Raw genomic sequence first — 25072 nt, 5'->3', positions numbered from 1 at the left:
AATTAAGCAAACTGCTGTGAAGGATTTCAACAATTTAATTGTAAATTTGTCAGATATTTGTCTCTCTGATGTTGAGCTCTCAGTTTTGCAATGTGGGTTGAAGTTTGTACCAATGGCCCTCCCTAGAAAGCATGTTTTACAAATAGAATTGTTTCAACTTTTTAGAAAATTACATTTATTAGATTTTTTGAATCTAAGAAAGAATCATGTGAGGAGACTATGTCTAAGACATTTGAAAGTGAAGACAATGATTAGGATATGTTTTTCTCCTGTAAGTCTTATTTTGAATCTGAAGATAATATAACTGCTTACTGTTTGTTAGACACATCAGATGTACCATGTAAAAGTAAATTTATTCCTTCTTTTTCTAATGCAGTTACACAGCAATTTTCAGTGATGGTTAAGTATGCCTTAGAGGTTAAATTGCAGGAATTGTATGCAAAAAAAGATAAACTGCAACATAATTAATAGTGAATGAAAGGCATTGTTAAATTTAAGTAAAAGATGGGATATAGTTATTAAACTATCGGACAAAGGTCAGAAGATTGTGGTTTTTCATAACACACAATACTTTAAAATGTGTATGGACCATTTGTCTGATAAAACAGTTTATAAAATAATAGAGGAGAAAGAATATCACAAAGCTATGGATAATTGTAAAGAATTAATAGATAAAGGTTATAGGCTGGGCTACCTTATGACATAAGATATAGATGTAAAATTTAAAATAAAAGGCAGTTCCTTAGCTAAATGTTATTGTTTACCTAAAATCCATAAATGCTTGGTTTCTCCCCCTGGTCATCCAATAGTAGCAGCTGAAAAATATTTCCTTCATGGTATAGGAAAAATGCTTCATTCATCTTTACTTAAATATGTGGTAAAGTTAGAATCTTATATTAAAGATTCTTTTAATTTTTTAGAAAAAGTTAGAGCTATGAAATGTGAAAATAATTATTGGATTGTTATTGATGTAAAAAGCCTTTATACTAGAATTTCACATACAGTAGGCTTAGAAGCTTTAAGATTCTTCCGTGGTGTAAGTCCAGTAAAGAATTACATTACTGAGTTATTATATTTTAGTTTAACTAATAATTTTTTTTTTAGTTTAATCAGTGTATTTATCATCAGTTGCAGGGGATGGCTATGGGTGCCTCCTTTGCATCTATGTATGCTAATTTTGTTATGAGTTTATTTGGAGTTGAATTTTTGTATAAAATGCATTTTTTTTAGAAAATTTGTAGTTTCATATTATAGATTTATTGATGATTTGATTTTTTATGTACGGGTTATTAATTTAGTTGAGTCCTTTGTAAAGGATCTCCAAGGCAACCGCTTTGGCTTGCAATCTGATGGTTTACAAATAGGGAAAGTTGTAACTTTCCTGGATTTGGAGTTGGATGTTACTAACAATAAGGTTAATACTAAAATCTATAGGAAGTTAGATGATGGAGCACATTTTCTTGATATCAAAAGTTATTATCCCTCTCGTGTATTAAATGCTTTACCATATAAAGAATTGTTAAAGGTTAGTAGGTGATGTAGTAATCTTGAAATATTACAAGATGAAATAATATGTACATGCATTGTTTTCAAACAGAGAGGCTATAGTGAAGAATTAATTACATAATCTTTAAAGAAATTATTTGAACCACGGGTGGATAAATGTGATATAGGTAGTAGAAATGATAATTTTAAGGTAAACTAATTAGTAAGTAGAGGAGATAGAAAAATTTATTTTGCTACTGGTTTTAATGTTTTTAGCTTAGAAGTAGTTAATATTATTAAATGTTACTGGGCTTTTCTTTTTAAAGAAAAAACAGTGTTAACCTGTATAAACTTCCCTTAATATTATATAAAAGAGGTAGAAATGTTAGGGATATGGTGGTACATAATTTATAAGTCCCCCTAGTGAAACTCTAGACAGGAGACTGGATATATGTGGGACGAGCCCATGTGGGAAGTGCTCTATATATAAATATGTGGTGAGATTTTTTGAAAAAATTAATGGGGTGAAATTTTGCCTCTCAGCATCACACACTTGCTCTACAAAAGGGGTAGTGTATGCGCTTTCTCCCTCCTGCAGTCTCTTTTATATGGGAGAAACTAAAATAACTTTTAAGGTGAGACTGCAGGAGCATATGAGAGGTATAAAAAATAAAAATGATGATAATCCAGTGGCCATGCATTTTAACTTGGTTCATGAGGGAGTGTTTTCTGATCTGAAAGCATGTATTTTAGAACAGGGTTTTGAAAGGGATGCTGTTGCTTTAAAGAATAAATTGATTTTTAAAGAGACAATCTTTATTCTGAATTTTGATACATTGACCCCCTAAGGGTTTAAATAAGGAGTGTAATAGGAAATCCCTTTTGTAATTGAAGAGTTTTGATTTGTTAATAAGCTGATTACTCTAAATGATTTGTATATTTAAGAACTTTGTCTTCTCTTTATTATGTACTGACTCCAAAAAGGCTGTGTTTGCCGAGGTGCTAGAGAGTCTTTATCTGTGTGTAATTACATTTTAAAAACTACCTTTGCTGTATGCAGTTTGTTCTACTGGCCAATTGTTTGTTTCTATCATATTTTTGGTGGTTTATTTGAAGAGAAGTTTAGTGCTGCTTATGCCAAGTCTACTTGCATTGTTAGTAGCACAACGAGTAGTACACTTGTTTTCAATGGAGAAGGCTGTGAGTTCTACTCCCACAGTATGTGGTTAGATTCATGACACTGTACTGTGTTGTAATTTTAAAGGGGGTGGATGCTGCCATCCTGAGAATGAGATACCTACCCCTTTTTATCTGATTTTCTGTATGGGGTCTGCTGTTGCTTGTCAGCTTTCAACTTTTCTCTCAATTTAATGCAGTTCATTTTAATTTTATAAACAGGTGCATTTTAGTTTTATACAAGTTCAAAGTTTTATACATGCTCAAATGTTTAAAGGAAACACTATTCTGGTTACATTTTTTTAAATATTTTTGTCTGTTCTTCAGTTTGCATTCGAATGCTGTATCCCACAATTCCATTAAAGTGTGTGGGGTTACATACTTATATATGCAAATTTTATGTTAATCAGCATACAGATTTTTTGGCCAGTTGTACCTACTTTTCTTGGGGCTTTCTCCAGATTTTTGATGTTTTCAGGCTGAGAGGCTGAGAGGTATGGTCACACCCTAATTGTCTGGATTCCATTTGTGAACCAATTTGTTATCCAATTAGTTAAATAGGGATTTAATTTTAGCTGGGTAAGTTTGTAAATTATATTTTAGTGTAGGATGGTGTTGAACTACTTTGCAAAAGACTAGATGTGTAGTGTGTGGAGATTTTCACCCATCCATTGAATTTGCAACCTTCTCAAACAATTCAACCAGATTACATAGGCAGGGTCTGCCCCTGACAAAACTGAAGTCCTTGGGCTGAGAGTTTGCCGGGTGTCTTTATGATGATCCTTTCCATAGCCTTACAGATGACGTTGGTCGGGCTTATTGGTCTGTAATTACCCAAACCCCATTGATGACCTGCACTCCTCTGACATAAAACCTGTTTGCAGGCTAATATTAAATAGTCTTTGCAGAGGATTTGACAAGTCATGTTTCAGGTTAACCAAAAGGCATCCTGGTACATTATCCAGCCCCATAGGAGCAGTGTTCATGGCCTTTAATAGTGCTTTGAGAACTTTCTCAAGTAGGAGTGGATGCTGTAATGTGCTCTGGTAATGTGTGTGTGTGTGTGGGGGGGTGAACCTAGATCTAAATTTATCTGCCAGTAGAGTGGCTATCTCCTTGGGGTCAAGTTTGTGACAACATTTACTATTAACTCTGTGCAATTCTGAGAATTGTCCTTAATGTTTGTAGCATAGTTAAAGAAAGTTTTGTGGTTGTCTTTTGCCTGGATGGATATTTTACCTTATATCTTGCTTTGGTTGATTTGATCAGGGATCAGAGTTCCCTTTTAAATTTAGCAACAACATTTTTGGTCTTTAGAGAGCAGCATTTGTGTTTACATGCAATAAGCTTTTGTCTTTTATTGTAGATCTTATCAAAGTTTATGATAATGACCTCTGATAGTACAAAATCTGTCAAGGACATAATGTTCATTTAAATCCTACATTATTACAACTGTTCTGCATTGCAAATAACCATGGTTAACAGTGCAAATCTTTGTTGTGAGGAACTCATAACGGAAAATTTCAGAATAAAATAAATGGCAGTCACTGAGAACAGAATGGCGGTAGAGAAATGGTCGTTTTCCACAAGATTATTTAGTTGTGCATTTGTTAATCCACTGCTGATGCCACTAGCTGATATAGATCATCCTTTACAAAAGAAGGCAACAGCAATTCTTCCAGTTTCTTTTTTTTTTTTTTTTTTTTGGCAACAGTCACTGACATCTGGTTTCATCTGTAGATCACATCAACTGATCTATTGTAACTGGGAGGGTATTCAGTCAGGGACAGGCTCCCGTGCTCACAGGTGGCTCCTGATGTAAGCATGTGGGCTCTTCAAGGGTACAAGATGCTGCAGCACTGACAATGAAATGGGCTCAAGCGAGGAGCCACACTGACAGTGGAATAGGCTGCAGTAAGGAGACATCATACTGAGGCTTGCAGAGTTTTCTACAATCCTGAAAACCTGTCTATCCTCTCATTTGCTGACATCATCATCAAAGGGGAGTAACACTAAATGCAAATCCCAACCTCAGGCCCTTAAGGCAGTCCCTCCATCTCTGTCATCCCAACCACCAGCCTGGCATCATCCTCTGTAGAGCTTTTGCCTCCACCACAGTGTAATAGTGAAACATCCATAGGCACACCCACCTTCCCTTCTTCACTGTCAAGTGCCCAAGCTACCATGTAAAATTCGGGTCACCTTGGTCACACTCTAGCTTTATTCCTGTGTGCCATCAGCAAAGATAAGACTCCAACCATTTTCAAAACTCTTTGTATTGGTAAGGGTCACTATGGTTTTAAGTTGAGAAGGGCAAACCAGATCGCCTACCCAACAACAGCCTCCATTTCATTGTGCTAGATCCTCAGATATTCATAGCAAGATAATATAAAATCTTTTTAACATATCATGGATCTGCCAAAGAGCCTATATTTCAATGGGTTGTGTCTAGTATGCCTGACACTGTAGATGACCAGGGGCAGTATTTCTAGGTGTGTAAATTTCCTCAGTTGGTTCTTTCAAAATGGAGGAGAAGTAGCTGTAGTCCAGGTCCTCTAACCTTGCTGACCTCTTTACCTTTTAATGGGGAGTGAACCCAACAAATGTGTGCAGGAGCCTCTATTGTTCCACTTGTATCCATATTGTATGTTTTCAGTCAGTACCCAAAGCATATGGCCATAGATAAGGATGGGAGACATAGGCTGAATCTGTCAGCTGACAGTTTTATCTTCAAAGTCAGGTGTCACCACCAAAGCCTGACAGTATTGTCATGAATACACCTATCTGCTGGTCACTCTCCTGGTCTTCTCTACCTTAATTAGTAAACAAGACATCAAGGTACATAAATTCTATTAACTGGAGTGCCTGTCCCCCTCTTACCTGCAGAAAATAAGTCATTCTTGTCTACAAGGTAACCATATCCTCTAATTTGGATATGTTGAGGTTTACCTTAGCTACTTCAAATTCAGCAGCAGTGCATACTGGAGATCAGTCACTTGAGACCAGTAGGACAACACAGTCTGAAAACGACCAAGGTACAGCCCTCAAATCTTCATACTGGCTACTCTTAAGACTGCTTCTACTTTAAAAATCCCACCCATGACGATCATGAACAGGAAGGTAGAAAAGTCACCCCACCCTTGATGTTGTCTTATGCCAACCTTGAAGGACATAACACCGAGAAAAGACACTTAACCCTCGATCTGCAAATACAGGAACCAAATACTTGTTGTGCTGTATCACCTCTTTGAAAAATTTCCTGGGGGAGCAAAGCCATTCATCATCTACAGGTCCACAAAATGCATGCAGACTTGGTTGGTCAATTGCTTCTCCTCCAGCATCCATCCAAGAGCAAAGATCTGAAACACTGTCCCATAACCAGGATAAAATATGTGTTTCTTCTCCTAAAACAGATGCTCAACTGTTGGCTGAAGTCTTTTTTCCAGTTCTGTGGCATAAATGTTCCTAGGGAGGCTAACAATTTTCACAAAGAAGCTGATGGACCATTATTTCTATAAATTGAATATATCCTCCTGTTCCCTTTTTAAAATTAGAGTCTAGTAGTGCTGGTAGGTAGCCCAGAGGTAATGTCTCTACCTCATGCACAATATTTAAAAGACAAGGAAACCATGACATTCCAAAAATGTATAATTCCTTTAACATTTCTAGATGGTTTCATCCATTCCAGCAGAAATACTATCTTGGAACTATTTTATTATTCCAGGGACCATATCTGTCAACTTCTTAGCAGAAGAAATCTGGGCAAATCATAAAATAATGGGATGACAAAGGCCCACAAATATAGGGACAGCTCTTAAATAATGCTCTTGCAAACTTAGAAAGATGCTAGAATAACAAGAATTGTGTTAGCATCCATTTTCTGAAGGATATAAACTCAGAAACTCAAATGTATGTCATTATTTAGTGGCTTCTATCTTCAGGTATTTTGCCAGAAAACAACACATTTTATGAGGAACACACCAAACATATGAGACAAAAATCTGGAGAGTTCAGAGGTACGGCAGTAACCTCAGAAAAGTTCATCTCACTGTTTTTTTCTATCAATGTTTCCCCAAAAGATGCCATGCCTATTCGGTTCATGAGTTCTTCTAAGTTTTTTTTTCGTCTGCTGCCTTTCTACACCCTTTCTGCGAGCAACCAGGACAACGCCAGTACCCCTTGCATTCTGCATTATTGTGTGGTTTGCTAGAACCTTGATAATGCCCTTTCAAAATAACTTATCATGACCTAGCCAAACTCCTCCCACTTTCAGGACTTGACATAGATTATTTCTGCAGCTACCACCATGCTGGCTTTTCAGTACCTATCTGTTAAATCTGAATACCTTACCCTCCAACAATGCATAAATGGAATTTTTCTTTTAAGTTGATGACCTATCTCATTACTAGCATATAATGGTACTTCCTATGATAACTGCCAGTGCAGAAACCAACCAATTTTGGCAGCAACTCTTTGTTGCTGGTTTTGTTGTTGAGATCTAGTGTCTTTCCACATGATACACCTGCCCCCTCTCCTCAGTATGGAAGAAGCTTACTGAAGGAAGGAGTGGAATCCATCTCATATAGAAGTATATGGTTGGCTTTCCCAATATACCCTCACTGAATGTTTGTTTCTAGCTATGCAGAATAGATTCCATTCAATCCAGTAGCAAACATAAATCCACTGATCTGCTAATGCCTGATAACTCAAATCAGGCCAAGATTCTAGATGCTACTTTTTTTGGTATTGGTTATTGTATTGGCTGCAGTTATGTAGTTTCTTAAAATTAACCATCACTTCTGAGCATTCAGGTTCTCTGCTCTTTATTAACTACCACAGCAGTGTTTTTTGTCATTAATATAGATGTTTCGTGTTTTCATGAGGTGCTATGGAGTGATACCATCCTCCACGAAAACTTTGTCATTGAATTAGTAACATCATGCTTGTACCCATAAGTCATGTAAATATGCATACTCTTTTTATATCCCAGTTAAAGTCTATGGAAAATGAAATTAATGCAGAAGCATTAAAAAACTTTGGCAAAAGAATATTTATTTACCCCAACCAGAAGGAAAAAATGCACCCTTTTCTGAAAGGTAAATGTGGAATCACATCAGTCTGAAATGATGTAAATGTTGTAATTGTACTTTTGCTGGTAACTCTCAACTTCTATGTTTAAAAGTCAATTACAGTTTTCAAATACTAATACTACTCTAACTCTCTTAAAAAAAAGTTGATAGTAATAGTTCAGCACCTTCCACACATGAACCTACTTCACCTTCTATATCCATTGCTAACAACTTGCATTTAGGACCTGTCTTCACATCAATGATAAAAAAATTTCTACGTAAACTCAAACCTTGCTCTGCTGCAGCTGACAACCTCCCACCTGAATACCTAAAGACATCTGCCAGTGCCATAGCATACCCAGTCTCTATACTTATCAACAGAAAAATATCCAAATCCTATGTACCCTCACTATGGAAAAATACTATATTATCCCCCTTCATAAAGGTGGCATCCCAGCTGATGTCTCTCTAACTTCAGGACTATTGTAATATTATCACCTCTCTCAAAAATTCTTGAAATATATATTCATAAACAACTCCTCCACTGTCTCTTCTAAGAACAGCTCTTAATATTCGCCCAGCATGGCTTCTACCCAGCACTTAGTACAACTGCTAACTTAGTATCATTCACTGATACCATAAAAAATACAGGGACTCAAGCAAACTTGCTTCCTCCCTATTCCTTGACCAGTCTAAATCCTTCAATATAGCTTCTCATCCTAAACTCATGTCTCCGCTGGTGTGCCCCAATGCTTTATTCCTGGTTCCCTTCTGTTTAATATCTTTATCAATGACCTATCATTGATAGGTCCAGCTTCTCTTATCCAATGAGATGATGATTCTACACTTCTATGTGCATCTAATAACTTGCCTGAATTCCTCCATATCATGCAAGAAGCTTTTTTTCTCAGTTGAGAAATGGCAACATAATGTCCAGCTACTACTGAACCCTAAAAAAGTTACGACAATTTTTCCCTGAATCACATATGCCTGACAAAGCGAATTTCAAAATCTTTTCTCTAAACAGAAATGAAAATTAAGTGTCTTCCATACAAAACTTGTTGGTGTACTTATAGATGATAATCTGAACTTTGTCCTGCATGTTCAAAATAACATAAAAAACTCACCAAAAATTAGGAATGCTCTGCAGGCATAAAAACTTCCTTAGAAACACCACTCAAACTACTGACCTTCTTCTATAACTCCTGTACAGTGTTCTGATCCTAACAAACCTTCAGGTTACAGTTAAAACTAAGCTGGAGGTGTGCTATAACTTCTTCTTCTTTCAGCTTTTCCCGGTTAGGGGTCGCCACAGCAGAACTCCGGTCCGCTAATGATTGGCAGTAGCTTATTTTACGGGTGCCGAGGTGCCAGCTCAATACCCAACCTTCAGCGAAGGCACGCCCATTCAACACATGTCTTTCGAATGCCACTCGACCACGGGGAGGACATGCAGACAGGAGGTGTGCTATAACAAGGTTGCAAAATTTGCCACAGACAAACAATAGCATATCCACCACTCTGTTGTCTTTAAAGCATTGAATTGGCTAGTACTTCCTCACCACTTAGATCAAATACAGCTTATCTCCACATACATCATTATTCACAAAGTTGACAACTGCCCTGCTATCGCACCTACTCTACATTTACCCCACCCTAATATGCCACTGTGATGAACAACATCTACTCGGCACACAAAAAACACACAAATTCTCTGCCCAAAGTACCTACCCACACTCTGAGAATGGAGTTCCATCCTTTTCCAAACTTAGTCTACTCTAATCTTTTCAACTTCAAGCATATACTAAAAGACAATCAATATAAAGCATGACTTTGCACCTGCACTACCCCAAGCTGAACTCCTGCACCCCCCGCCCCTGACAGCATACTTCTTACTAATTCCTTCTCTCCAAACATAGCCATTCTAATTCTTAGATAAAGGACAAATATAATTTTGTCTAAACCATAGGTAGGCGCTACACTAGCTGCCCTGGAGGATCATTTTAACTTTAGCCAGTTTCCCTTTTTGTGCTCAAATTAATCTATCTCATTTGGTTAGACATTGGCCTTACCCATCCCATGGTCAATAATTATATACTACCCCTAATGAGAATAACTGGGATCATACCATTGATAATTTAAGAGGGCACATGCATTGAATAAATGATTTAGGAGATGACTCTGTCCATTAGTAGCACAGGGACAGTCCTGGGGTAGATTTTCTGTTTCCCATACATGGATCCAAGTTGCACTTGAATATAGACAAGGATAAACTTTATTATATGTAGATGGGTAATCTGTTCCAGAGCAGCGGCATCCTCTACAACATATACCTGTCCTTCCAAACTGTTACGCTGATGTTGCAGGAGAGCTTTATATCCCTCATTAACCATGTTATCTTGCCATCTCTGTTCCAAATAATGTATTGAGTGCTTACTGTCATTTCTATAAACTGTGTCTTGTGAATTCTTTAACTATTGACATTCTTTTTCCAACTTGTTATCTCTATCTGTGCCCAAATATTTGCACTATATATGTGTAAGTGCACACTGTATGAACTGGAGTTGTGCATTTTTCACTTAGTTAATGCATTGTTCTTCTGTATAATATATATAAAAGGCGTGATATGATGCATAAGGTGCTGAAAAAATATTACTTATAGTAAATCCAAATAATTTAACAAATTAAAAACATTAGGCTTGCATATAAAAAAAAAACTCCACCTAAATGAACAAAGTAAGGTGGTTATATGACAATCTCCCCGGATTCTCTATGCCTTGTACGGTGTGCAGGATCAGTGCAGGAGCTCTAGCAGGCAATATGTCTGCCATGCAATCCAGGAACAGCCTGCAGGGGCGTGCATGAGCATTACTGCACTAGTCCTGCATGGACTAAGCCCCTGTATGCAAATCACCCCATTTGCAGGAGAAATCCAACCAAATTAGGTGAAACTGCAATCCAGGAAGCTTGCAACCAGCCGTGCAGGACTAGTGCAATCTGCAGAAATCTACTCGGTTAGTAACCAAGTACATTTCTGCAAAATTCAAAACGGAGCCGTGACAGCTCCAAATAAAGGCTGCATATCAGTCAGGAAGCATGCCAATGGCCAAGTATAAGCTCACTGGCATTGTAAACAACATAAAAAAATAAAAAAATTCATTTTTTTTTTTTAGCCAATCTCGGCTGTTTAAGTGTAGGGCAGCGGTGCGCAAATGGGATCGGGGGAAAATAACAAAATAAACCTAAAATAAGCATTCTAACTAAAATCACTATTCTGCCATGCAAGTCAATGGCAGGCAAAAGGCAACATGGCCAGTGAGTAGTGGTTGCTAAGGGGGGAGGCTCAGTGTGAGACATGTGACTATGCATTAGCAGGCAATCCTATGCAAATGAGGGGAATGATTGTGAATCCCAGTTTTCCCCAGCATGCTAATCAGGTCCCAACAGTGTAAGAGTAGAAATAGCTTGGTGCAAGCCTAGGAGTTAGCTGACATCATTAGGGGGGGGGGGTGTCAGGCATACTGTAAGTGGATTGGAGTCCTGTGTCTCGGGTTTGATCCTAGCCTAGCACAGCTAAACTAGGGGGTGTGTCTGAATCTGCCTATCACTCTTTACATTGCCTAAGCGGGTGTGCATGCCGCGCACTGGGTTTTAAATGAAGAAAAAAAAGTTAAACGAGGAAATAGCAGCACTGTGCACATTTAAGCACTCTGTTTGTGTGGTGCGCACATGGGCTTAAACAGGAAGGCAATGGGAAGGGAAAACAGCAGTAGGAAGATAATCAAGGAGAACTAGCATAGCTGACAGGTGAAACGTATCAGAATCAGCCAATTACACAGGCAGCAGACGAGCGCAGCCCAGAATACTACTATAAACTATGCAAACACCAACCCCTCTAGATTTTCCCACATTCTACACCACCGGTATATACAAGCAAGGAACTTTTAACAAACAAAACTACAAAATGAGAAGAGCTGCAGCAAGCAACATAAAACAACATGTGCAAAGGCTGAGGGTGGTGAGGATGTGAATGCTGCCAATCAACCCACAGTGAGGAGATGGAGAAGAGTGTACAGACCCAGAGTAACCTTCCAGGGGCTACATGAGCTGGAGATAGTGGAGCGCTATAGGGTGGACTGGGACCTCCTACAGCAAATTGTTGAGCTGTGCCGGCCACGCCTCACACACAGAACTAAAAGATGGGATCCCATACCACTGGATACCAAGGTATGTGTAGACCTAGGAATACTAGCTACAGGTACCTTCCAAAGGCCAACTGGGGATATGATGGGGATCTCACAGGAATCAGCATCCAGGGTACTCCACCAGTTCCTGGATGCCATGTCAGCACATGTCGGTGAGCACGTATATTTCCCCATCACCCATGAGGCGTTGGTCAGCAATATGCAACTGTTCCACTAAATAGTAGAATACCCTGAGGTAGTGGCTGCTATAGACTCCACTCACATATGCATACCTGGTGAGCGGGGTAGGGTCTACATCAACCGCAAGGGCTTCCCCTCCATCAACTGCCAGGTCGTGTGTGATGCCCAGGGCATAATAATGAATGTGTGTGCTGGCTGCCCTGGAAGCTATCACGATTCCCACATCTGGCATCTGATGCAGCTGTACCACAGATTTGCCAATGGGGACATCCCTTACAGTCACCTAGTGAGGGATGCTGGATATGCACTGGAGCCGTGGCTGATGACACCCATCAGAAATGCACACACACCCGAACAAGAACTCCATAATGAGGCACACGCACAGACCAGAATTATAGCAGAGCATGTGTTTGGGATGCTCAAGTCACAGTTCTGGTGCCTGGACACATCCGGTGGAGCCTTGCAGTACTCACCAGCTACATGTACCCAAATTGTCCTCGTATGTGCCATGCTACACAATGTGATCCTGCAGAAACAGCAGCAGCAGAACAGCATGGGGCAGGGCCACACAGCCCCCCACCATTGCCAAGGCCTGCACAGGCACAGAGTGATTCGGAGGAGGAACAACCTGAGCCTGCCCCAGTAGGTAGAAGGAGGCGTGCCCAGTATGCCCTTGCCTTGGCAAAAAGGCAACACATAGCACATACACTGACATAGGAGGGACCCAGGGAATAACACCTCTCTCTGACTATCACATACAGTAAAAGGGATGCCAAACATTACACTACCTGTGCTCAACCATGTGTAGGGAGTATACTATGTGCATCCATCATAGGCAGCCCTGCAGCACCACCCTCAATACTGGGACACCCACAAGGTAAGTGACTCACACATGCCAGTCGGGGGGGTTAACATACCCAACAACAGTCACAGCCAGCAGGACAGGTGTAAACAAACACAAAGGCCATGCTATGACCTCTGAATGATGCCTATGGGTAACCTCCCCAAGGCCTACACAGACAGACTACAGCAGGTCAGGCAGTGGGACGTTAGTTCAGAAGGGTAGGAAGTCAGAAACTAATATGTAGGTAAATCAAAGCTAAGATCTGTAGTACACTGGTATGCCTCTAGTCAGCATGATAGGTAAGAATATAGAATGAAATGGAATACCAGACATATCAGTACAGTCATAGCAAATGTGTACACGTGTCAGGTGTGCCCCCCATCCTACATAGAAATGTAGTAATAGTCAGGTGTGCCCCCCCAATCATGTGTAGAAATGTAGAAATAGTCAGGTGTGCCCCCCCAGCCTACGTAGAAATGTAGTAACAATCGGGTGTGCCCCTCCAATCCTGTGTAGAAATGTAGAAATAGTCATGTGTGCTCCCTCCCATCCTATAAAGAAATGTAGTAACAGTCAATGCCAAATGATCGACGGATACCCTGCAGAAACAGTATGCTACCTGTAGGTGTACAACACAATGGTCGGCACTGCAGTACAAACTACCTGGACTCGATCCACACATTCAATACAGACAGGCATACTGGGCATGCTCACACACTTAAACACATGAAGGCTATGTCTGCAAACACCAGTGGACAAGACATGTCTGGCAGTTGCAGATCTTAGTTCAGACACTCCTCAGTATGCATCACACATGCTTTGCACACACAGTGGATAGGAATAAGGACATATATCTAAGGACAACACACTATAATAAGCTAAAGGTAGATGTACATAGATGTGTGGAAGATAGTGACTGTGACAAAGATTCATCCAGGCTTGTCCCACCCAGCACACAGCCAAAGGGCCACAACTACATGAGGTTAAGATGTCACTCACTGTAGATACTAGCCACTGGTATCTGTTAGCATTACAGACTATGTGGTGCACATGCTAGCTGTGCAACATGACTGTACAAGGAAGTAGTCATCTAGCAGCTGTATACACGTACCTGTGAAATATGACCCTGTGTGTGCCCGCATGTGGTGTGTCAACTTCAAGATGAATGGGTTATGGCCCATGCACACACACTGCCCTCCCCATAGCCCTACTATGACAAGCCTGCTGAGGTCATCCACTGTGAAATACACGTTTGGGGGAGTTGTAGCCCAGTAATTTCCATGGCGCTTCCCATAACTGCATACTGCTGTGTTGCGATAAACTAGTTAAGTAGGAGTTCCAATCCCAGACATGGTGAGTGTGAGTGTGGGTGTGTCTGTCTGTGTAGAGAGCAATGCTTTTTAGGGTAGTCACACTCCCTACAACACAAATGCTCTACTTTGGTAAGGCTGCTGATGTCATCCACCTAGAAATACAACTTTGGGAAAGATGTAGTCCAGTAATATCCATAGCACGTCCTATAACTGCATACTGCTATAGTGTGATACATTAGTTAGGAGTTCTAATCCCAGACTTGGCAAGTGTGTGAGTGTGTGTGTGTGTGTGTTTGTGTAGAGAGCAATGCTTTTTAGGGTAGTCACACTCCCTACAACTCAAATGCTCTACTTTGGCAAGGCTGCTGATGTTATCCACCTAGAAATACATCTCTGAGAAGGTTGTAGCCCAGTAATCTCCAAAGCACATCCTATAACTGCCTACTGCTGTAGTGTAATAAAGTAGTTAGGTAAGAGTTCTAATCCCAGACTTGGCAAGTGTGTTTGTGTGTGTGTCTGTCTGACTCTGTCTGTGTAAACAGCAATGCTTTTTAGGGTAGTCACACTCCCTACAATTCAATTGCTCTACTTTGGCAACTACTTTGGCAAGGCTGCTGATGTCATCCACCTAGAAATACACCTCTAGGAAGGCTGTAGCCCAGTAATCTCCATAGCATATCCTATAACTGCGTACTGCTGTAGTGTAAAAAACTAGTCAGGTAGGAGTTTTACTCCCAGACTTGGAAATTGTCTGTGTGTGTGTGTTTTTCTATGTTTGTGTAGGGAGCAATGCATTTTAGGCTAGTCACACTCACTACAATTCAAATGTCCTACTTTGGCAATCCTGCTGATGTCATTCACTGTGAAATACATCTTTGAGGAAGGGGCACTCCGGTGATCCCTGTGGTGCATCCTATAACAGCATTATGCTCTAGTGTGATATAGACCTCTGGTAGGGGTTTTGTCCCCACACATGACAGTTGTGGATGTTTGGTATGTGTTTCTATGTTTGTGTAGGGAGCAATGTATTTTAGACTAGTCACACTCAATACAATTCAAATGCCCTACTTTGTTATCCCTGCTGTCATTCACCATGAAATACACCTTTGGAGAAGGAGAACTCCAGTATTCTCCATGGTGCATCCTATAACAGTGTAGAGCTATAGTGTAATAAACTAGTTAGGTAGGAGTTCTAATCCCAAACATGACAGGTGTGTGTGTGTGTGTGTGTGTGTGTGTGTGTGTGTGTGTGTGTGTGTGTGTGTGTGTGTGTGCGTGTGCGTGTGTGTGTGTGTGTGTGTGTGTGTGTGTGTGTGTGTGTGTTTGTCATTGATATCCTGTGTGGCGGTGGTTGTGAGTGTGTAACAAATGGACTCAATGTGGAGTGGGTTTTGCAAACTTCTTATATGGTGGGTCATGTATATATCACAATGTTCACTGTACGGGGATAACAAATGTGAAATAGGCAAGAGGCTGGGGTGCAAATCCATACCCCTAAATGTGACATCAATGCCAGCTGAACAACATTAGCAACCCTTGTATTACACAAGCTGAAATATGTTAGCAACTCTTGTATTACCCAGAGTACACTCTCAACCCATGTCTCATATACATACACACACACACACTTGCCTAGACAACAGCCGAGCAGCCGTTATGTTGATAGTACTCTGCATATTGCCCACTGATAGTAACCATGGTGTAACTACAGTGGGCTATAGATGGCATGGCACCCTGTCCATCAGTCCAACAGGCATGTACATGCCAACAGTGCACCTCCCACATGTTCCCCACTGGACGCCTGCAACACCAGTGGTGCCATCAAATGTGACCCACAAAGGACATAACATGCCTGAAACACAAGCCCTGTATGGACAAATGCCACTGACACCAGGGAATATTGGCATCATGCTATTACTGTAGGTGCAGGGCCAACCTGTTGTCCATGAACAGTTCCCACAACATGAGGCCAGGACTGGCACATCTGATGATAATGATCTGTGTGAACAACATGGGCCAGACACCCCAAGTACAGTTCTACATGTCACTGTACATGCATGTGGAAGGTGTGCACATCCCAGACACTGTCCATATCATGGACAAAAGAACACATACATGGCAATCAATGCACAGTGTTGGTCAAACGCAATAGTCACCCAGGTGACTGGATGGTGAATACAATACCCACCTGTGTGGGTAACTCCAGACACTACAACCCTGAGCCACAATGCAGACCATTGTCATGTGGCCTGGTGCCAAGGTATACCCATCACCTAGCCTTGTATAGCTGTCTGGCACTGTCAACCACAACACACCCGTGAAGCAGTGCACACATGCATGTCAGTACTGGCACCCGTGTCTGTGTGTGTGGTGTATGATGCGTATGACCACATTCACACTCACTACAACCCCCACTGGCATACTGAAGCATGCTGTCTGATGAGTTGTATTCCTGGCCCTGCTAAATGTGGCAATGTGTGTACATCCCTGTGAGAGTGTGGATGTGTTGACGCTGACATCTGTTCATGCGGGCAGGCACGTGTACTACACCTACCACATAGCTACCATATCCCTGTTGCAGATGTCACTCATCATCACATATACCTTCTGAGGGGTCTCCAACATGTGACCTATGTGGCACATCCAATAACTGCATGGACTTGTGATAGTGCTACTTAGTCGACTGGGGTTTGATACCCTGTACTGGTAGGTGTGTGACATAAACATGTGTAAGTTTTACTCTCCCACCCCTCCCTGGCTTTCTGTGCCTCTATCTGCCTCTCTTACTCCCTCTCTGGTGGATGTGGTGACTTACAGCTGCTTTACGTAGGCAGCAGCATGTGTATTTTAAGTGATGCTTAGGATCAGCTGATGGTCTCTGCATGAATTGCAGCCCTTCACTAGCTGATTGCATGTGGAACAGCTGTGGTAACATTCCCATAGCCAATTGCATGGAAACACACACCAATATCTAGGAACATCATGTTGGTGTTGGGCCTTTCATTCACTGTGAGCAGGAACTCTATCTGTTGTTTGGAAAACAGCATCTCAGATGGATTGGGGTTTACCTCTAACAACATATACTGTGGAAACAGGCCAACACACTGGAGGGGGATGTGCCTGACCTGACTACAGACTGTAAGTGCTGCTATACTGCATTTGGAGTAATGTTGGTTTAACGGTGTGTGTGTGTGTGGTTATGGCTATCCTACATGTTTACATACCTGCCATATCAGTGCTATGTTTGTGAGGGAAAACCCATCTGTAGGGCCATCTGCAGACTGGCCAGTGTGCGGTACCTTTTGTTTCAGGTGTTACCCACAGAGCACATATCTGTGAACTGCAGAAGGTAGTGTGAGGACTGCAGTCTGTAGATGGTGACAGCCATGAGAGTTACTGACTTCATATCCCTCATAGGATATATGGTGCAACAAACCCTTTTACAACAGTACATGTATGAGGTTATCACAGCAACATGTCAATATTGGCCCTGTGTATGTGCCTCCAGCCACAACCCTGACAACCTTTGTACATATGTCATGCAGTAAGTATGTACTGTACACCATAATTACTGACATCATATCTGATTACAAGTCAGTGAGATAACAGACTGCTACACATGTAATGTATAGTAGGGGTTATATTTGATGACATAACCTGGACATTCTGTGGTTGTGTGCACAGTGCTGAGGTCTGTGTACTTATGGTGATTGTCGGCAGTGTGTGTAATGTTAATATGTACATTGGCCTGTGTACAGACTGTGGTAGATGTCATTGTTCTTGGTCCTGTTCTATCTGATGTTACATGCTGCTCCACTGTAGGTACCCTATCGGCTTACATGTTTGTAGGGCCATACACATGCATGTCCCATACTACAGATAGGCAGCGGACCACACTGTGTAGAGGTCCAGTATATGTATGGTGTGTGTGTGTGTGTGTGTGTGTGTGTGTGTGTGTGTGTGTGTGTGTGTGTGTGTGTGTGTGTGTGTGTGTGTGTGGCACATATGAGGTTGAGGTTAAACAGATAGTCCATATACTGTAATAATACGCTAGCATGCCATATGTAGCTGTGGCCGTGTTCACATTAGTTGTGGTGATGCACGTACACACAGGTGTATGTTACTCTGTGCTGTGGCATGCCTGTAGAGTCTGCTATCTATGTGCTGTCTGATATCTATGTGCAGGTACATGTGCATTCCCCCATAGGAAATGTAGGCCAGTGTTGAGCCGGTCTGCCTGTAGCCTGCACAGTGCTATGCTACATGCCTAGCAGCTTAGTGTACTTACCCAGTGAGATGTAATGTCCAGTTACTTGCCAGATGTACTGCTGTTGGTCCACTATAACAGTCATGTATGTCAGACAGAACAGTGGGATGCTGTATAGATGTATGTCAATATCTAGTGGGTGGTATGTGGCCATGGCACCCCCTTACCAGCTGTTATTATGTGGCAGGACAGACAGGTATGTGTGAATGCATAACCTATGTAGGCAAATGTATAACAGTAGTTATGTGTTATATCCATCTACATGGCTGTTAACATCCACATTGTCAGGATTGGTCCACATGTCTTGCACTAAGGGGTTATGTGTATACCTCTGGACTGTCCAGAGTGTGTCAGACTGTCCACATATATTGACCATTATCTGTGCTGTAGTCCACAGGAGCATTACGTGTTAGCAGTGTTACTGTACTATGATGTCCTTAGGATGTCTGTCAGTAGCCAATGGTGCACATGTTGTAAGCAGATGTGACTTCCCAGACACACCATGTCTGTGAAGACAATCCCTATGACAGTAGCAATACTCTACAAGTAAACCTGGTATACATACCTGACATCCCCTTGCACTATGAAGTTGTATCTACAGGGGCTGAGGTAGGACTACACTCCATGTTCGGGACATATGGTGATGATATATGTACATATAGTTATCCAAATATCTATATGTACATAGATGGATATTTATATGTACATAGATATACAAATAAACACCCAGATATATACATGTACAGAGCTATATATGTCTACACATATACAGATAGAGATACATATGCACATATACGTATGGATATCCACATGCATTTTGACAGTAGTAGGTATATCAGAATAGATATTTATACACATATAGTTATTGATATCCACATATATACTAACATAACTAGTCATATCTGTACACATAGGATGTGTGTACATATATAGCTATATATACATATATCTATATATACATATACACATATCTATGTATACATATAACTATATATACACATATGTATATGGGAGCACTACAGAATCCTGAAAGCCCAAAGTCCTGAAGACCATCAGGGGTGAGCTACCTTAAGGTATATGGATGCACATTACCATACAATCCACCTTGGTTAAATGCAGGCCTACTGCCACCTGCCATACAGACTGCTCTGTTTGTCAGTGTGCTTGTGATGGCGCCAGTTGTGCCTTGTTATGTAACAGATACATCCCATTGTGTCAACTGAGGTCTTTACCCCCTAGGGATTGTTTACAGAGTGTAGATAGAGGCTGATGAACTATATATCTGCATTACTTACTGTTGATTGTTTGGTATCCTGTGGCCCAGTCTGTCTTTACTATTGCACTACTTGATGGCCTTGGCCTGGACAGCAACATTTGTTAACTTTTCCAGACAACTGTATTAGTATAACTGTTTCGCAGTTGCATTACTCAGTTTATTTGGATGTCCATGTCTAAACAGCTATACCACATGGCATATACAACTGTAATAGTGCACAAATAAAGCTTTCCCATTTATGCACACCTGTGTGTGGTGTTATATCCTTTGATATCTCTGTGGGAATATATTGCAGGCAATGAATGTCATTTGTATGGGTGGCTCATACAGTCTCCAGTTGATAAGGTGGTAACTGTAGAAATAGTGGCTGTTCCATATTGTGTGCACATACTACATATGTATCTTACTATACATATCTGTGTGTGTGTATGTGTAGTTACATATATATGTATATATATAAGTGTATATCTGTATCTGCATATATGTGTCTGTGTATATGTATCCTAGGGATGCCCATGTCATGTCAGGTCCTGGTTGGTAGTGTATTTCAGGGTGGACGTGTTTGGCTATGGGGAGGTATACCTATTCGTACAAGACGTATATTGTTTGGGGCCTCTCAACCCCATTAACGGTGCATGTGAACATATATGTCTTAGTTATTTTCCCATTGTTATCTACAGATGTATGTCTATATATACCTATATATATATATATATATATATATATATATATATATATATATATATATATATATATATATATATATATATATATATATATATATATATATATATCTGCTTACATATATATAACTATGTCCATATATACCTACATAGATATATATCTGTTTACATATATGTAACTTGCTGTGTATATTTAGACATATAGGTGTAGACATATATATCTATAGATGTAGGCCTTTGCATGTGTATATGCTCATATGTATATATATATATATATATATATATATATATATATATATATATATATATATATATATATATATATATATATATATATATATATATATAGATATGTTGTATCTGTTGAGATATTAATATATTTACACACACATACATCTAAATGTTGGAATAAATTATCTGTACTGTTGAATAACTCAGATGGATGATATGTTTTTGAAAACATCCAAATTATATATATCTGACATGGTTTGGTGGTACATCACTGTGGCTATGGAGTGCAGGGTCCTGGGGTTGAGCCTTGCAGATTCTGTTTATTTTGTTGCTGGGCAGAACACGGGCCGTTGGATACAGAGTGATTAAGGCACTTTAAAGTAGTTGTAAGAGGGTTTGCACAGAGGTAAGCACTGCTAACTGACGGTTACAGTTTCTCATACTCAGTTAGCTTATAAATTGCTTAACCTGTGTAGGCATAGCTTACCCCCTTGCAAACAGGCTTAAACCCACTTACTGCTGCTTAAAAGTGCTTACTCCCACTTAACCCCGTGCTAATTTCTTTAAAAGAAAAAAAAAGGGGGATGATAGGAAAGTGGTGAAAAAAGGGGCACAAAGAGGGAAAGACAGTAGGGAAAATAGCCAGGTATGTGCAGGAAGGATGTAGGGAAGGTCCATAGCTGCCCATTTTTTCTACAGCAACAGCTGTGCATATACACTGAATTTAGAGGTTGATTTGGACACTCAAACCCCTGGGAGGACAATAATATGTTGTGATGCCAATTAGACCTGATTACATGTGTCCAGTAGATGTGTGCGAAATGGAAAGCTATGTATGGGGCAAGATGTTTTTGTGGGAATAGATTGCCCTTTTTTTTTTCAGGTGAGAGTGGGATGTTGGGGAGGGGTAGTAGGTATATTTGGGGAGGTAGGTTGTGTAGGTTAACAGACAAGACAAACAAGATGCATACAGGTGTGGTATATGACACATGTGGGGGGTAAACACCTTGATGGGGAGGGGTGTTGGAAATTGGAAGCCCACAAGCCCCCTAGTGGAAACAGTGGGACTGAGGTCCCCACCCATGGGCAGTCACCACTGCACCTTCACACCCCCGAAGGTGGCTGTGCTGGGGGCTGAGTCACAGAACCAGGCTGACTCTCTAATCGTGACACACGGCCCTCAAGCTGGTGTAGAAAATCACCAAACTGCTGGTTGATCACTCTACGCACCACGACTCTGACCTGGCGATGGGTGACAGGTGCCTGTCTGCGCCCACTCCCGGGGGGGTGTGCCCCATCCACTGAGGTGGTTCCTCCCGAAGGTGGTGTAGGACCAATGGACAGGGAGGTCCCGGGTTGGGCATCAGACATGCTGGTGCCCAGTGCCATGGCCAGCTGAGGTGGGACAGGAGGTTGACAGTGATCACTGATACTTTATTATTCAGAGAAACTGCAACACTCACAGTTCCCTACAATACCAGCGTGAACAGTACCTGTACAGGTTATAATGGTCTGTATTTCTCAGCACAGTGTTCGTATCCGACGTACCTGTTGGAGCAATGTTTGTTAGCACTACCTGACTGCTGCCACACAAGGTTCCAGATTACACATTAGTATTATGTACAGACATCTCACTCTGTTACTGTACACACTCTAGTCACAGCTTGACAACATGGGAGTGTAGATAGGACATACTTGAAATATTACTCTCCTAACAGATTTGGGGGTTGCTACAGTGACAGGTGTGTTCTCATAGATGTTCAACAATCACTTGTATTCCCTCTTTGCTGGCTAAACATCTGGGATCATCCCACAGACTTGCCAGGGGGACAGGCAGCAGATATGGGCCCGTATACTGGACATTCTGGCCTCATCTGTACAGTTGTGGGATATGATTCTGTATGCAGCCTTATTCCACTCCCAGGATTCAGACCATGGCTGTGTCTGCTACAACGTAAACACTGTCCATCACAGTTGTGTCTGCTATATAGATATTGCTGTATATCTCCTGTCTGCTTTCTGTCTTATTAATCCCCTGTGTTTTTGCATTCTGACCTTGTATTACAACACTGTTATACAGATTTCCTAGACAGTTATATGTTGTAGGACAGTGTGGGTGACAGTGATGTGTAATACCTCATTATTCAGAGCAACTACATATCATTCTTGTATTTCTGGGCACAGTGTTGGTATCTGACAGATCTGTAGGAGGAATGTTTGTTAGCACTACCTGAATGGTCCCACACACAGTACCAGAGTCCACATTACTATTATGCACATGCATCTCACTTTGTTACTGTACACACTCTGACCACAGTTTGACAAGTTGGGTTGTAATGCGACATATGTGGCTTCTTAGTCACATAAGGTATTGGGGAGTTGCTAGTGTGCCAGCTTTGTTCTCATAGCTGTGTGTCAATCAGTTGTATTTCCTGTTTGCTGCCTATACATCTGGGATCATCCCACTGAGTTTCCAGGTGGACAGGTTGATAGGCAACAGATATGGGCCACTTTAATAGACATTCTGGACATATTTGCACAGTTGTGGGGTATGATTCTGTATGCAGACTACTACCACTGGCAGGATTCGTACTGTGGCTGTGTGTGCTAAAAAAATATAGTTCACATCTCAGTTGCATGTGCTATTCAGTTTTTGTTGTCTGCATTTTCCCTGTTTACTGTCTATGTGTCTCTCAGTTGTACTAAATGGCCTCTGGGGATTACACCTGTCATATACAGGCATTCCTACACATTCAATTTATGGTGCACAGTGTGGGTAACAGTGCTTAATACAACAGTACTATTACATGATTGCAAATCTACATTACTGTATGATACCAGGATATACACATGCAATCCAGCAGTTAGACCTGTTTTGTCAGGCTATTACACTTTTATTGACATACAAACAATATGAGACTCTTCCTGACATATTCTCTAGTGTATGCAGTACTTGCCCTGAACAATACAGGTTTTATACAGGCAATTAATTTACTACTACTTTTATTTTTATTTCATATGACAGTAAATGCATGAGTATTACTGACCTGCCTCGCGTCGCAACCTCACCAGGTGACTGATGTGGGCCTCCTGGTTCGTGGCCTGCTCCATTGCAGCTATGGGGGACATAAGAGGAAAATTTAGCCATACCTAGCCATGATATACCTGAGCTGGCCATTATTACACACATACTGGGGTGATACTTACACATGGATGGAACATCCCCTGCTGATCTAGCCTCTTGGAGCCACTCCTCCAAGAAGTCCCTCTTACGCCGCTTCAGGTCGGCATAGTGGTGCCTGACCTGCTCACCAGTTCGGGGTATGCCAGTGGCACTGGTGAAGTCATGGGTGAGACGGTCCCAGGCCTCCACTTTATATTGGAAGCCCTGATACTGGCCCTACAGTAGTCTCTGATCATGGTCTTTGACAAGGAGTCCTGCCATGACCTTGGACTCCTGGATGCACCAGCGCTGCACCCGAAAGCGCACACCTTCTCCCCTTACTGTCATAGTGCCTGCAAGGGGAAGCTACAACCAGTTATGAGATGTATTCCCGCCTCTTGGGTTTAAGTAGGGCCGATTTCCCACTTTTTTCCGTGATTGGTCAGTTTTGAAAAGGCTAAGCTATGGGCAAACCTGCTTAACTAAGGTTGGCATTGTTTAAAGGGGCATACCACTGGGCACAATTAGTTAACTGGTCTACACATTGCTTACACCTCCTATGCTGGCTTGTGCAATGCTTAGCATTGCTTACATTAGACTTTGCATTATATTTCCTTTTTGGCATTGATTTTTTATTCATTACATTTTATATATCTGCCTGGTATCCATGCTTAATGTTTACATACACTCTGTTGGGTCCTTGTATTTTATGGGGACTTCAACACTCTGTTACAATTACATCCCACTTCCTGGCTTGCTGCTGTACTCTAGTTCACATATTTATGTTATTTAGTGGGTTATGGAACATATGACTGTATACTGATTCCTTTCACAGGTTCAGTTTGGTTTTACTATGGTGAGGACTTGTTTGCTGATACCTCATTCTTCTGTACTTTTGTGATGGCTTGGTGGTTAACTACTGTGACTATGGTGTATAGGGTCTTGGGTTCAAGACCTGCATGGCTGTTTATTTTGTTGATGGACAAAACAAGAGTCATTGGATACAGAGTGATTAAGGCACTTTTGAGCAGTTGTAAGTGGGTTTGCGCAATGGTAAGCACTGCTACCCTGCCATTACATCTGCTTACAGAGAGTTAACTTTAGAACTGTTTAACCAGTGTAGGCATTGCTTACCACCATGCAAACAGGCTTAAGCCCACTTACTAGTGCTTAAATTTGC

The sequence above is a fragment of the Protopterus annectens genome, chromosome 16.part0 (genome assembly GCF_019279795.1).
Source record: "Protopterus annectens isolate FY-2018-M chromosome 16.part0, PAN1.0, whole genome shotgun sequence".
Lineage (NCBI taxonomy): Eukaryota > Metazoa > Chordata > Ceratodontiformes > Protopteridae > Protopterus > Protopterus annectens.
This window is presented reverse-complemented; position numbering follows the sequence as displayed.